This window comes from Schistocerca piceifrons, chromosome 5 (assembly GCF_021461385.2).
Source record: "Schistocerca piceifrons isolate TAMUIC-IGC-003096 chromosome 5, iqSchPice1.1, whole genome shotgun sequence".
NCBI classification, from domain to species: Eukaryota; Metazoa; Arthropoda; class Insecta; order Orthoptera; family Acrididae; genus Schistocerca; species Schistocerca piceifrons.
The window spans coordinates 519,398,248-519,411,455 of record NC_060142.1 but is presented as its reverse complement, the minus strand read 5'-3'; the positions used below and the strand labels follow the sequence as shown (position 1 = coordinate 519,411,455).

General features: G+C 39.8%; 1 protein-coding gene across 1 annotated transcript in view; it reads left to right on the top strand.

The window, feature by feature from the left end:
* The window catches only part of LOC124798208 (putative phosphoenolpyruvate synthase), a 293,711-nt gene that overhangs the window by 152,026 nt on the left and 128,477 nt on the right, over positions 1-13,208 (top strand). The gene's annotated exons all lie outside the window — the stretch shown is intronic.

The window sequence follows — 13,208 nt, the reverse complement described above, 5'->3', positions numbered from 1 at the left end:
CTAAAATTTTCCAAAGATGTAAACAACCATGCATGAGCAGTGCCTATAAGGTGGAGGGATCCGACAGCCAATCAGTTCCAGTCATTCCACCAGGAAGGAGTTACACAGCTCATGTTGTCTGTAGGTTAACCATGCGTAGACAGTCAGTACTGCAGTTTGATCGGATCCACGTAGTTACTTTGTGCTAGGAAGAGCTCTCAACAAGGGAAGCGTCCAGGAGTCTTGGAGTAAACCAAAACAATGTTGTTAGGAGATACAGAGAGACAGGAACTGTCTATGACATGCCCCGCTCAGGCCGCCCAAGAGTTACTATTGCAGTGGATGACCACTACCTATAGATTATGGGGCGGAAGAACCCTGACAGCAATGCCACCATGTTGAATAATGCTTTTTCTGCAGCCACAGGACGTTGTGTTATGACTCAAACTGTGCGCAATGGGTTGCATGATCCATAGCTTCGATCCTGACACCCATGGCAAGATCTGTCTTTGCAACCACGACACGATGCAGCACAGTACAGATGTGCCCAGCAACATGCCAAATGGAGGATTGGCATCATATTCTCTTCACTGATGATTGTAACATATGCCTTTGACCAGGCAATTATCAGAGACATGTTTGGAGGCAACCTGGTCAGGCTGAATGCCTTAGACACACTGTCCAGTGATTGCAGCAAGTTGGAGGTTCCCTTATGTTTTGGGGTGGCATTATGGGTGGCCGACGTACGCTACTGGTGGTCATGGAAGTCACCATAACAGCTGTATGACATGTGAATGCCATCCTCCAACCAATAGTGCAACCATATCGGAAGCATATTGATGAGGCATTTATCTTCATGAACAACAGTTCATGCTCCCTTTGTGCACATCTTGTGAATGACTTCCATCAGGATAATGACATTGCTCTACTAGAGTGGCGAGCATGTTCTCTAGACATGAACGTTATCGAACATGGCTGGGATAGATTGAAAAGGGCTGTTTATGGATCATAGGACCCAGCAACAACTCTTGAGGGATCTACGCTGAATTGCCTTTGAGGAGTGGGACAATCTGGACCAACACTGCCTTGATGAACTTTTGGATAGTATGCCATGACTAGTACAGGCATGCATCAATGCAACAGCATGTGCTACTGGATATTAGAGGTACCGTTGTGTTCAGCAATCTGGACCACTACCTCTGAAGGTACTGCTGTAGGATGGTACAACATGCAACGTGTTCTTTTCATGAACAATTAAAAGGGTGGAAATGATATTTATGTTGATCTCTTTGTTCCAATTTTCGGTACAGGTTCTGGAACTCTCGGAACCAAAGTGATGCAAACTTTTTTGATGTATGAATACAGGGTGGTCCATTGATAGTGACCGGGCCAAATACCTCACGCAATAAGCATCAAACGAAAAAACTACAAAGAACGAAACTCGTCTAGCTAGAAGGGGGAAACCAGATGGCGCTATGGTTTTCCCGCTAGATGGCGCTGCCATATGTCAAACGCATATCAGCTGCATTTTTTTAAATAGGAACCCCCATTTGTTATTACATATTCATGTAGTATGTAAAGAAATATGAATGTTTTAGTTGGACCACTTATTTCACTTTGTGATAGATGGTGCTGTAATAGTCACAAATGTATAAGTATGTAGTATCACGCCAGTGCGGCCAGTATTTGCTTCATGATACATTACCCGTGTTAAAATGGACTGTTTACCAATTGTGGAAAAGATCGATATCGTATTGATGTATGGCTATTGTGATCAAAATGCCCAACGGGTATGTGCTATGTATGCTGCTCGGTATCCTGGATGACATCATCCAAGTGTCTGGACCATTTGCCGGACAGTTACGTAATTTAAGGAAACAGGAAGTGTTCAACCACATGTGAAACATCATCCACGACCTGCAACAAATGATGATGCCCAAGTAGGTGTTTTAGATGCTGTCGCAGCTAATCCGCACATCAGTAGCAGACAAATTGCGCGAGAATCAGGAATCTCAAAAACGTTGGTAGTGAGAATGCTACATCAACATCGATTGCACCCGTATCATATTTCTATGCACCAGGAATTGCATGGTGATGACTTTGAATGTAGTGTACAGTTCTGCCACTGGGCACAAGAGAAATTATGGGACGATGACAGATTTTTTGCACACGTTCTATTTGACGACGAAGCATCATTCACCAACAGCGGGAATGTAAACCGGCATAATATGCACTATTGGGCAACAGAAAATCCACGATGGCTGCAACAAGTGGAACATCAGCAACCTTGGTGGATTAATGTATGGTGCGGTGTTATGGGAGGAAGGATAATTGGCCCCCATTTTATTGATGGCAGTCTATATGGTGCAATGTATGCTGATTTCCTATGTAATGTTCTGCCGATGTTACTACAAGATGTTTCACTGCATGACAGAATGGCGATGTACTTCCAACATGATGGATGTCCAGCACATAGCTCACGTGCTGTTGAAGCGGTATTGAATAGCATGTTTCATGACAGGTGGATTGGTCGTCGAAGCACCGTACCATGGCCCACACGTTCACCAGATCTGACATCCCCGGATTTCTTTCTGTGGGGAAAGTTGAAGGATATTTGCAATCGTGATCCACCAACAATGTCTGACAACATGTGTCAGCGCATTGTCAATGCATGTGCGAACATTATGGAAGATGAACTACTCACTGTTGAGAGAAATGTTGTTACATGTATTGCCAAATGCATTGAGGTTGATGGACATCATTTTGAGCATTTATTACATGAATGTGGTATTTATAGGTAATCACACTGTAACAGCATGCGTTCTCAGAAATGATAAGTTCACAAAGGTACATGTATCACATTGGAACAACTGAAATAAAATGTTCAAACATACCTATGTTCTGTATTTTAATTTAAAAAACTTACCTCTTACCAACTGTTCATCTAAAATTGTGAGCCATATGTTTGTGACCATTACGGCGCCATCTGTCACAAAGTGAAAAAAGTGGTCCAACTAAAGCATTCATATTTCTGTACGTACTACATGAATATGTAATAAAAAATGGGGGTTTCTATTTTAAAAAATGCAGTTGATATCCGTTTGACCTATGGCAGCAATATCTAGCGGGCCAACCATAGCGCCATCTGGTTTCCCCTTCAAGCTAGACAAGTTTCGTTCTTATCAGTTTTTTCGTTTGATGCTTATTTTGTGAGACATTTGGCCCAATCACAATCAATGGACCACCCAGTATTGTGGCCATATATAACCATAGCATTTTATAGGCATAGAATCTTATGCACAATTTTCTTACAGCTAACCTCCGTTGTGTAAAAAAAAAAAAAAAAAAAAAAAAAAAAAAAAAAAAAAAAAAAAAAAAAAAAAAAAAAAAATTGAAATGTGTAGACTCTTTGGTTATTAATATGGTTTCTTAACTTCAAGCAATAGATGTTCTTTGTGATTTATGATTAATGGGGTAGAACTTACTGTTATTCTTTGCGTAAAATAAACTGTATTTTCACACATTTGGTGACTGGGGGTTTCCCAGTCATGCACCAGTATTGCATGTGCAGAAAGATAAAACATATCTTATGTTTGTTTTTGCATCAACAGCACCACACAGAACTACTCATGAATAAATGCAGTGCATAATTTGCACCTACCATGAAGAACATTCATTCTGTGTAGTCATGATGTACCCATCCACAAGCATCACAACCATCTTCACCAGGATAAAGAGTGCTGTGCAGGCACTGCAAGGACAAGTAACCAAATTACCTAAGCAAGTTGTGGCCCTAAAAATATGGCACTCCTCACTTGCATTTAATAGCAGTGATCTTCCAACAGAAACTAGCATTCATCCTCCATTGAAAATATCTGCTGGTATCACAGAAAATTTGGAGCTGTGTCAACTAACCTGTGACAAGAAAAATGCTGTCAGAAATCAGCAGCAGTGGTAGCTAATTTCAAACTAAGGAATCGTTTACCGTTCACAGAAGAGTGCTCTACCACACTAAAATTCTTCATTGATACAGGTGCTGACACCTTGGTTTATCCTTCTTCGCATAATCCACAGCAAAATGAGTCAGCTGTTTTCTGGAAATGGGTCTTCCATCAAGACCTATGAACACATCACCTCACATCCAAACTTCAACCTTTGACATGAATTCATTCAGAGATTCATTGTCACTGACATGCTTATCATTTTTAGGACTCCTCCCAAATCTTTGTCATTGACTCCCGCATGACTCTACAACATAGGTGACTTCAGTGCCATGTCATACACAATGGCATCAAACTGACAGTTCCCTGAAATCACCCAGCTATTGCCTATTCCTGCACAGGTAAAACACTCAGTGGTACATCACATTGTCACCATGCCAGGACAGTTCATTCAAGATCTTGTACGTCTCCAGACAAAATCAAGATCACAAAGCAACAGTTCGTTTTCATGTTAGCACAAGAAATCTGCCGTCTTTCACATAATTCTTGAGCTCACCACACCTTGTGGTGACTATCTTCAGCTTAATGCCAGAATGATACCATGTTCCTACCCTGTGTCACTTATCGAAGAGTTTGCTATGCACATTTATGGTGAGACAGTTTTCCTGTGATCTACCTCGTCCCTGCTTTTTCTCATATATGTATTTCAACAGAAAATATTTACCCAAAACAACTGTTTGCACTCCATTTGGACTCTACAAATATCTGAAAATGTGATTTGGACTGTACAGTGCCACCCAGACTTTCCACCACTTCATGGATGATATAACTAGACACCTAAGAGTTCTTTTACCTCTATATCGATAGCTTATTTGTAAAGTCATTTGGTGAGGCATTGCATCTGGCACCTACAGCAGTTGTTCACAAGACTACAAGAGTGGGAGCTTACCTATTACTTTATTAAAATATGGTTTTGGAGTGATGGAAGTAAAATTCTTATGTACCTTATCAATGCACAAGCAGTCCTACACAACCTACTACAAATATGTGAATTAGGTAGTTTTTTGGGCTTGACAAATTTTTATCAACACTTTATGCACAATTATGAATTGTTGGCAGTGCCTCTCAAAAATTCCTTAAAGAGTTGCATTGGAGATACACTACAGTGTATTGATGGAAAGAAGTCATCATTCTCCAGAGTGAAAGCTGATATTCCAGAGGCAGCATTATTAGCTCGTCCTCTTTGCGACACACCTCTCGCAGTTATGGTGCACGCATCATCAGGTGCCTCTGGACATCTATTACAACCATGTGTACAAACATGATTGACAATATCTATATCTTATCAATAAAAAATTGTCACTATCACAAGCAAATTTGTCAGTGTATGACCACAAGCTCTATCCAACATATTCTTCGATCAAAAAGTTTTGCCACATGCTTCAAGGTCAACATCTCAGTTGTATCACAGACCGTAAGACACTTGCATTTGCCTTCAATCAGACACCAGATAAAACATCATCATTCCAGTTGTGACATTTGAACTTCATTGTGCAATGTACTACAGATATATAACATGTTGATGGTGAGCAGAATGAACTAGCATGTGTCCTATCTCACATTGACACCAATTAAGGGGGACTTGACTTCATAGCACTTGCCACTACCCAGGAAGGAGGTAACAAACTGCAGATATTCTTCGAAATGTCGTCAGGCTTGCATCTCTGATACACTCAGGTAGCACAAGCAAACATAGCTCTGTGCTATGTTGCATTAGTATCACAAGCATGACCAATTGTTAGAGCAGATTTCTGCAAGTAGGCAGTTTCCTTTCTCCATAGACAATCTCATCCAGGAGTAAAGGTTACTACACAACTAGTGAAAAAGGCATTTGTTAGCCCAAATATTCAGATGAATTACTAGACATTTGTCCACCAGCGAATCACTTGTCAGCTCAACAATATAACTCAGCATGTTACAGCTATACTTGGTTCTTTCACCCCACTGAAACAATGATTTGAGCATGTTCACATCAACATCATTGGACCTTTACCACCATGAGAAGAATTAAATACTGCCTCATAGTGATTGACCATCTATCTCATTGGCCTGAGGCCTATCCAGTGTAAGGTGCATCAGCAGCAGCTGTAACCACAACCTATTGCCCACTTCTGCTTTCTCCTCAACATCACTACCAGCCAAGGCAAACATTGTGAATCACATCTCTTTAAAGTATTTTCACCATTGCTTGGAATGAACTGAATTCAAAGCTGTACCTACCATCATATTGCTAATGATCTTGTGGAACAGCTCCACCAACATTTAAAGGCCTCACTTAGTTGCCATGCCATAGAGCATTGGACTGACAGCTTCCCTATTGTCATACTAGGCCCCTGAGTGGCTTTCAATGAAGATCCCAATGTGACAGTGGGTGGATTAATGTATGGACAGAACCTTGAGTGCCTGGCAAGTTCTTCACTGATACATCCGGAAGTAAAGCTCCAGAGTTAATACAAAATGTATGCTCACAGATTTGCAGGCTCCATCTGGATGTTTCAGAAGAACATACTATCCAGTAACCATTCATTTTCTATGATTCACAGTCCTGTAAGTAGATTTTTGTGTAACATGATGCCGTTCAATAACCTCTCCAAAAACCATAGTATGGCCCATACATGGTACAGACACGCCACAACAGCACCTTCAATGTTGCCGCCAATGGCACATAACATCCAGTGACAGATTTAAGCCAATCTCTACTCCAGGCAAGACACAACGGTTCAGGGACAACAACTAACAATGAAACGCTACCTACTTTTGATTCTACTAGGACATCAGAATAACCTTGTCTTCCATCACCACAACCTGTGCCTCCAAGTAAACCTTCAGTCACAATTCATTTTGGGCATCACATATGCTTCAACACCAAACATCAATGATACTTGAATGGAAGTGATGTGGATGGTAAATCATCAGTTACATTTTATGTGCAATATAGACCTTTTGATTATTCATGTTGTTTCTGAACTTTAAACAAATAAGTAAATTATAGGAGTTCTTTGTAGTATACAACCATGCAGTGTATTTAACTATTATATTATATCTAAAAACAAAGATGATGTGCCTTACCAATAGACACACAAACAAACACAAACATACACACAAAATTCAACTTTCGCAACAAATGGTTGCTTCATCAGGAAAGAGGGAAGGAGAGGGAAAGACGAAAGGATGTGGGTTTTAAGGGAGAGGGTAAGGAGTCATTCCAATCCCGGGAGCGGAAAAACTTACCTTAGGGGGAAAAAAGGACAGGTATACATTCGCACACACACACATATCCATCCGCACATACACAGACACAAGCAGACATTTGTAAAGGCCTTTGTTTTTAGATATATTTTTCCCACGTGGAATGTTTCCCTCTATTATATTCTTAACTATTATATTATGTGTTTAATAAATTTTATAATTATACAATACCTCCTGATGATACTGCAATGTTTTAATATTAGCTTCTTTGTCATTATCGGTGGAATGCAGAGCAAGTCTTGCTACAGTAACACAATATCAGCCAAATGTCAATAAAGAGCTTGATAAATTTAATGCTTGCTAAATTAAATGTTTGGGATAGGAGTAGGCACTGAGTTCTCTCACTTAAAGGATGCAAAGACTTCGGAGGATGATTTGATCTTCCCCTAAAGTGATTCACTCATTTTAGTGATTAAAGATAAAATCCCTAGATCTCTGAGGGGCCATGGTCCCACATAGAATCATTTTGAGACTGTCACACTTATATCCCTACATTCTGGCCACATTGTAGATAAAATAGTGCAGTTACAAATGTAGGCTATCCGAGATACATGTGCAATACTTCCTTTTTTATGTTGTTAAATAGCCCTTGCAGGGCACTAAATTGCTTTATTAATTATTAGTGTTCATAATGCTGCAGAGATAAGAACAATATAAAATCAAAGAAAATGACATTCCAATAAAAATTAAAACAAAACATACGGACAGAAATGTCTGAAACACGACTGTATTTTGTTGTGTTGGAATGTCTCCACTTTTGGTGCTGCCACAAGGATTTACTGTCAGCTGCAAAGCAGATGCTCCACCAAACGTGCAGAATGCCCGGCTTGTATGGATATTTGAAGCACAAGCTGCTTGGGTCTGCCTTTGTGATGTTTGCTCTGGCGAAGTTGTTTGTTGAGATATCAGTGGAAACAAGCTTGGCATTGGTCCTTCCTCAGTAATTGGTGCCTTTGTTATCACTTGATTGGGGGCCTGGAAATTGTCAGACAACTTCACTCTCTCTATTGAAACTATTGTGAGTGTTCCATTATAGCATATCTCCACTGTATGTTTGTCTCAGCATAATATCTTGTAAGGTCCAAAATACAGTGGCTGCAACACTGCAACGGTGGCTTGATAACATCCATTTGGAGTATAATATGGGTACACTGTTGTATATCTTTCAGGGCAAAAGTTTGTAGAGTTCCATGTCTGGTTCATGGATTTGTGTCCAATTGAAATGGCTGTTGTTGTAACAGATCAATAAATATTAGTTATGTGCCAGTCCATATTGTCATAGAAGTCATGTATTCAATGAAATTGGCTGAGATGCAGATATTCTTGCTGAATACTATTTCCACAGCAGAAATGCCAATAACAGTCTGTATTACACATTATAGCTGCCTTAAAGGTCTTGTGCCATCCCATTTTTTGTGAGCAATACCTGATAGTTTTATGGTAGTTCATCCCACACAGTTTGGCTAGGTTTTGGAGTAGAAATGATACAGATTGTCTACCTCTATCAGTCGTTAAATGTGTCGGTCAACCAAAACATGCTATCCATGTGATCAAAAAGGCCTTTGCCATTTTCTCAGCTGAAATGTCAGTGGCAGGAACAGCCTCTGTCAATTGTGTAAGCCAATTAATAAGTGTAGTTAGTGGAATCCCTCTGATTGGAGTACTGCCCCCCCCCCCCCCCCCAAAAAAAAGTTGATAGGTATTAGGTATATGCACAAATCTTTCAGAACTGTCAGGGACTGGATTGTCCCCAAAGGGGTTGGGGAGGGGGGCTGATTGTGACAGTGTAACATCCTACTTCACCACTTTCACAGACGAAACATTCCAGTGCCCACCTTTTACAGTCCCTGTTTAATCAGGGCTGCACAAAGCACTCTGCCAGTTGTTGTGGCATGTTTTTATACCTGGATATGTCATGTCATGAACACTAAGAAATGCTTTCCTGCGGTAGGTCACCAGTGCAAAAGGATGGTGTCTGTGTGTAGACACATTGCACCAATTTTCAGACTTAAATTTGGTCAACCACGCTTGCACAAGAGGTGTGTAGGTACATGTGTAAAGACCCCCAGCTAATTGAAAAGTTAAAATTTATTAAAACCAAAAAATGAAACACCAATCCACCATTAGCAAAGACATTAATTATGGATGCCCAGTAAGGTGCAGACAAATGAAAAAAATTCATTCATTTTTTGTACATGATTTTGTTTCTCACTCTCTTGTATATAGAAGGTCTGTTAAGAAGTGCTGTTCAGAATAAGATGTGCTATGAGTGTTTTGTATCATTTCTAACAACACAAATGCAATATCCCCTTTTAAATCTTTTTATATGCATATGTATTTAATAATTTTTCTTATTTTTATTATAACACAGAGGCCAAAAAATCTTGCAACTGTTGGTCATTGCCTGTCAAGTCACTAACTTGTTAAAATTAATGCTTTATGGTACACTGTTTGTACATGAAGGGTAATCTGCACAAAGTTCTCTGCCCCTGATATGTGCTGTTTGTCAGCTGTGAATTGTGTTATAAATTCTATTTGCTCTTTTGTCTTGAAGAATTGCATTTGCTATACTGCTTGAAAAAAATGCTAGGGCTTAATGGTCAGTGAATATAGTGAGATCCTTAGCTTCAAACGATGCCCAGAAGTGCCTGGTAGCTTCAAAAAGCACCAGCAATTTTCTGTCATATGCAATCCATTTTTTGCTGTGCATTCATTCTCATGAAAAGAAGTATGGAAGGGGCTGCCAAGCGCAATTAATGTATTGCTGCAAAACTGCATGTATTACTATTTGACTGGCATCTACCACAACAGCCAAAGGTGCCAAAGGAAGAGGCTGTGGTAAAAGTGTCACACTGACTGCACTTTCTTTCACTGTGTTAAATGCCTGTTGCATTCCAGATGACCAAATGATGCTGGACTTACATTTGGTATTGGTGCCTGCAAGTGCTGCTGTGAGGGCTTTCTCTGATAGCTGTTGACAGTAAAAAGGAAGTAGGAAGTTGCACTTGCTGTGTAACCTGCACCTTTTCTGCTAATGGAGAAATAACCAAATATTCCAAAAAAGCTACTTGTTTTTTGTCCTAGCACAGACTTCTTGTTATTGATTATGGTTATGCAATAGTCACTGAGACATTGGAAAACCTGTATCAAGTGGTATGGATGTTTTGGAAAAAATCATTATATCATCATTACAAGAAAAACAGAAATTTATTCCACATAAAACTTCATGCATAAATTTTTGCCATGTCTGAGCCACGTTTATACATCTAAAAGGCATGTCAACTTGTTTGAAAAACCAAACAGGATAATTATGGCACTCATGGGTATGTCCTCTGCTGCTACTGGAATCTACATGTAAGTTCTTGCACAATCCCTGACACTAACAAAATATGATCCTAGTAACATGATGTTAAATTCTTGCAAATTCAGTGCTGAGTACTTATCTAATGTTGTCATTGCATTTTGTGCCCAGAAGTCACAACATAGTCTCCACATTATATCATTATTGGGAACCAAACATAGTGGGAATGTCCAAGGACTGTCAGAGTGTTGAGTTATACCATTTTTTAGTAGCTTCTCAAACTTCTCTGTTTGGTTATTGCCAGGCGATCTGGTGGTATTGTCCGCAAGATTAGATTTACTTTCATTCCAATTGATCTGTAGTGATGAGGTCGTCCAGGATGTAGAACATATGAGAAAAACAACAATACATGACAAATATTTACAACTCAAACAAATAAGCTAATGTACCATTCCACAGGTCCCAAGTGGGATGATCGTCATTTTTTTAATGAACACTGAACGTATGAAAGAATCGTTTTACAAATACTAATGCACTGAATTTAAAATAAAAAAATTTATTAATTTATTATGTAATAAATGTGTAATACTACTACTATAATACTTATTTACAATGAACACATTACTGCACTGAAATTGTGCAGAAGTTATATTGTACTTATGTATATACACACACAAATCAATTGGTTCTGCCGAGAAATTCATCAATGGAGTTGAAGGAGATGGCCACCAATAATGCAGATACTGGAGGGCAAGGGGTAGCCAAGATAAAATGTCTTGTATTGTGTTTCAGAGCTTTCTCCCCACTGTATGGTGTAGAGGTTGTAGAGAACTGCTGAAGCAGCTGAGTAAAAACGTTTGTAGCTGCTGATTCTTGCTCTCTTATAAATTGAGATATCTGGGTGCCTTTACTGATGGTGCCTGAAGCGTTGTTGTTGAAAGAACTGTTCTTGACATCATCCAGAAAACTGAAATGAGCCAAGAAATCTGCTCCTACTACTAGCTCTGAAACACCTTCTATAATAAATTTCCATTGGTACTTGATGCAGAGGCTAAGTTTAGTTGTAGAGTTTTCTTATTTAATGTCTTGATTACTGAGTTCTTTGCAGCAGAGAAGTGAAGTGATGTTAGTTGTCTTTGAATTTATAGCATCCTGAGTGGGTAAAATGAAGCATCCACACCTGTGTCTATGAGAACTTTGCAACTTGAAAATTTGTCTCAAACAAACAGTCTGCAAGAGAATATATTGTATAGTCTTGTCTGTCCATTGCCACATACAAGATCTGTGATGCTGGTTTTCTTGATAATCCACCTAAATGGCTGTCCACTAAGGCACTGGTGGCTATGTCAGTTGCTAGTGAACTGTTTATTATGTTGGTGTTGTACATAATTTCAGTGGCTGGTCACTCCTATATTCAGGTACTCTGACAGTTGGCAGTGAGCATTGTTTTCACCCACTGGCCAAAATAGTTGTCATACGAGGAAAACTAGCATCATTCTGAGTGAGGGTTGCTGTTTCTTGTAGGGGAGAAGAAGTATGTTCTGTGTGGTCTTGTGGCCTCTTGCTGTCTGTTGGAAACTTCTGCTTGTTCTTGTTGTGCTGTTAATGTCTCCAGGTGCGAACTGTTGTATTTTATCTATCATTTGTCACAACTCTTGCTGGAATCTGTAGAGCTCTTGCATTGTAGCATCATGACTACTCCTGTTGCCATTATTACCTGTTGCTATGGTAACTCTGTAACTGTTGTCGGAGGATGTTAGAACATTTCCATATTCTCAATAAGCAACCTTTACCAGTGTATTTAAAGTCAGTTATGTGCATCAGTTTATGATTATTTGCATTGATACTAGCAAGAACTTGTCCACAACATATGAAGCAATGAGTACAACACTGATGTGTTAGAGGCAAGGCTTCTTAAATGCAAGAGATATTGTGAAAGGCGTAGTAACCCACCAGTTACTACACCTATTGCCCACAGAGGACATAAATCTGGCCACTGTGGGAAGCGTAGTGTGTGCCAACATTTGAATGGCATCCCTGCAACTATCTGAGGCAGCCGTCAGAGTTGGCCTGGTCACACTGCTATCACCAGGTCTGCTGTGTACACGCAGCATTACTGTAGCAAAAATGGACATGGATGGTATCTTTACAAGGGCATGCACAGGCCTCCATGCGCTCAGTTCTTAAACATGTTCGAGGCATGTAAACCACTTTCATTGTATTCCTGTTGACGTCACTCCATTACCCAATAAATTTTATATCTTTTTACGGTTGTGTTTCCTTGTGTTCCTAGTTAGAACACAAGTCATGATGTTGAGGGGTAAATTTTTGTGTTTCTTGGATTCTGTGATTTTTCTGCCAACCAGTTATTCCATGGAGGCTTTACTCCAGTCACTTCTGCAACAAACAGCAAGTTCACACTGCCGTATTGGAACTGTTGTTGACTACATTGACCCAGGCTCAGCTTCTGGTTGTTCACCCACTGCCATCCGATCTACCCCTCCTCTCCCTGTGATAATCCGTAGAAGACTGGGATGCTTACAAGAAGCAGCTTCATGAACATTTCATGGCATTCCAGGTGGTTAACATGAAGGTCTATTTTTCTTATCATGGATACCTTCTTGTATGTATCACATACTGTGGCAGTTAGCTTCTTTGCAAGAACCAGCATTGCTTTC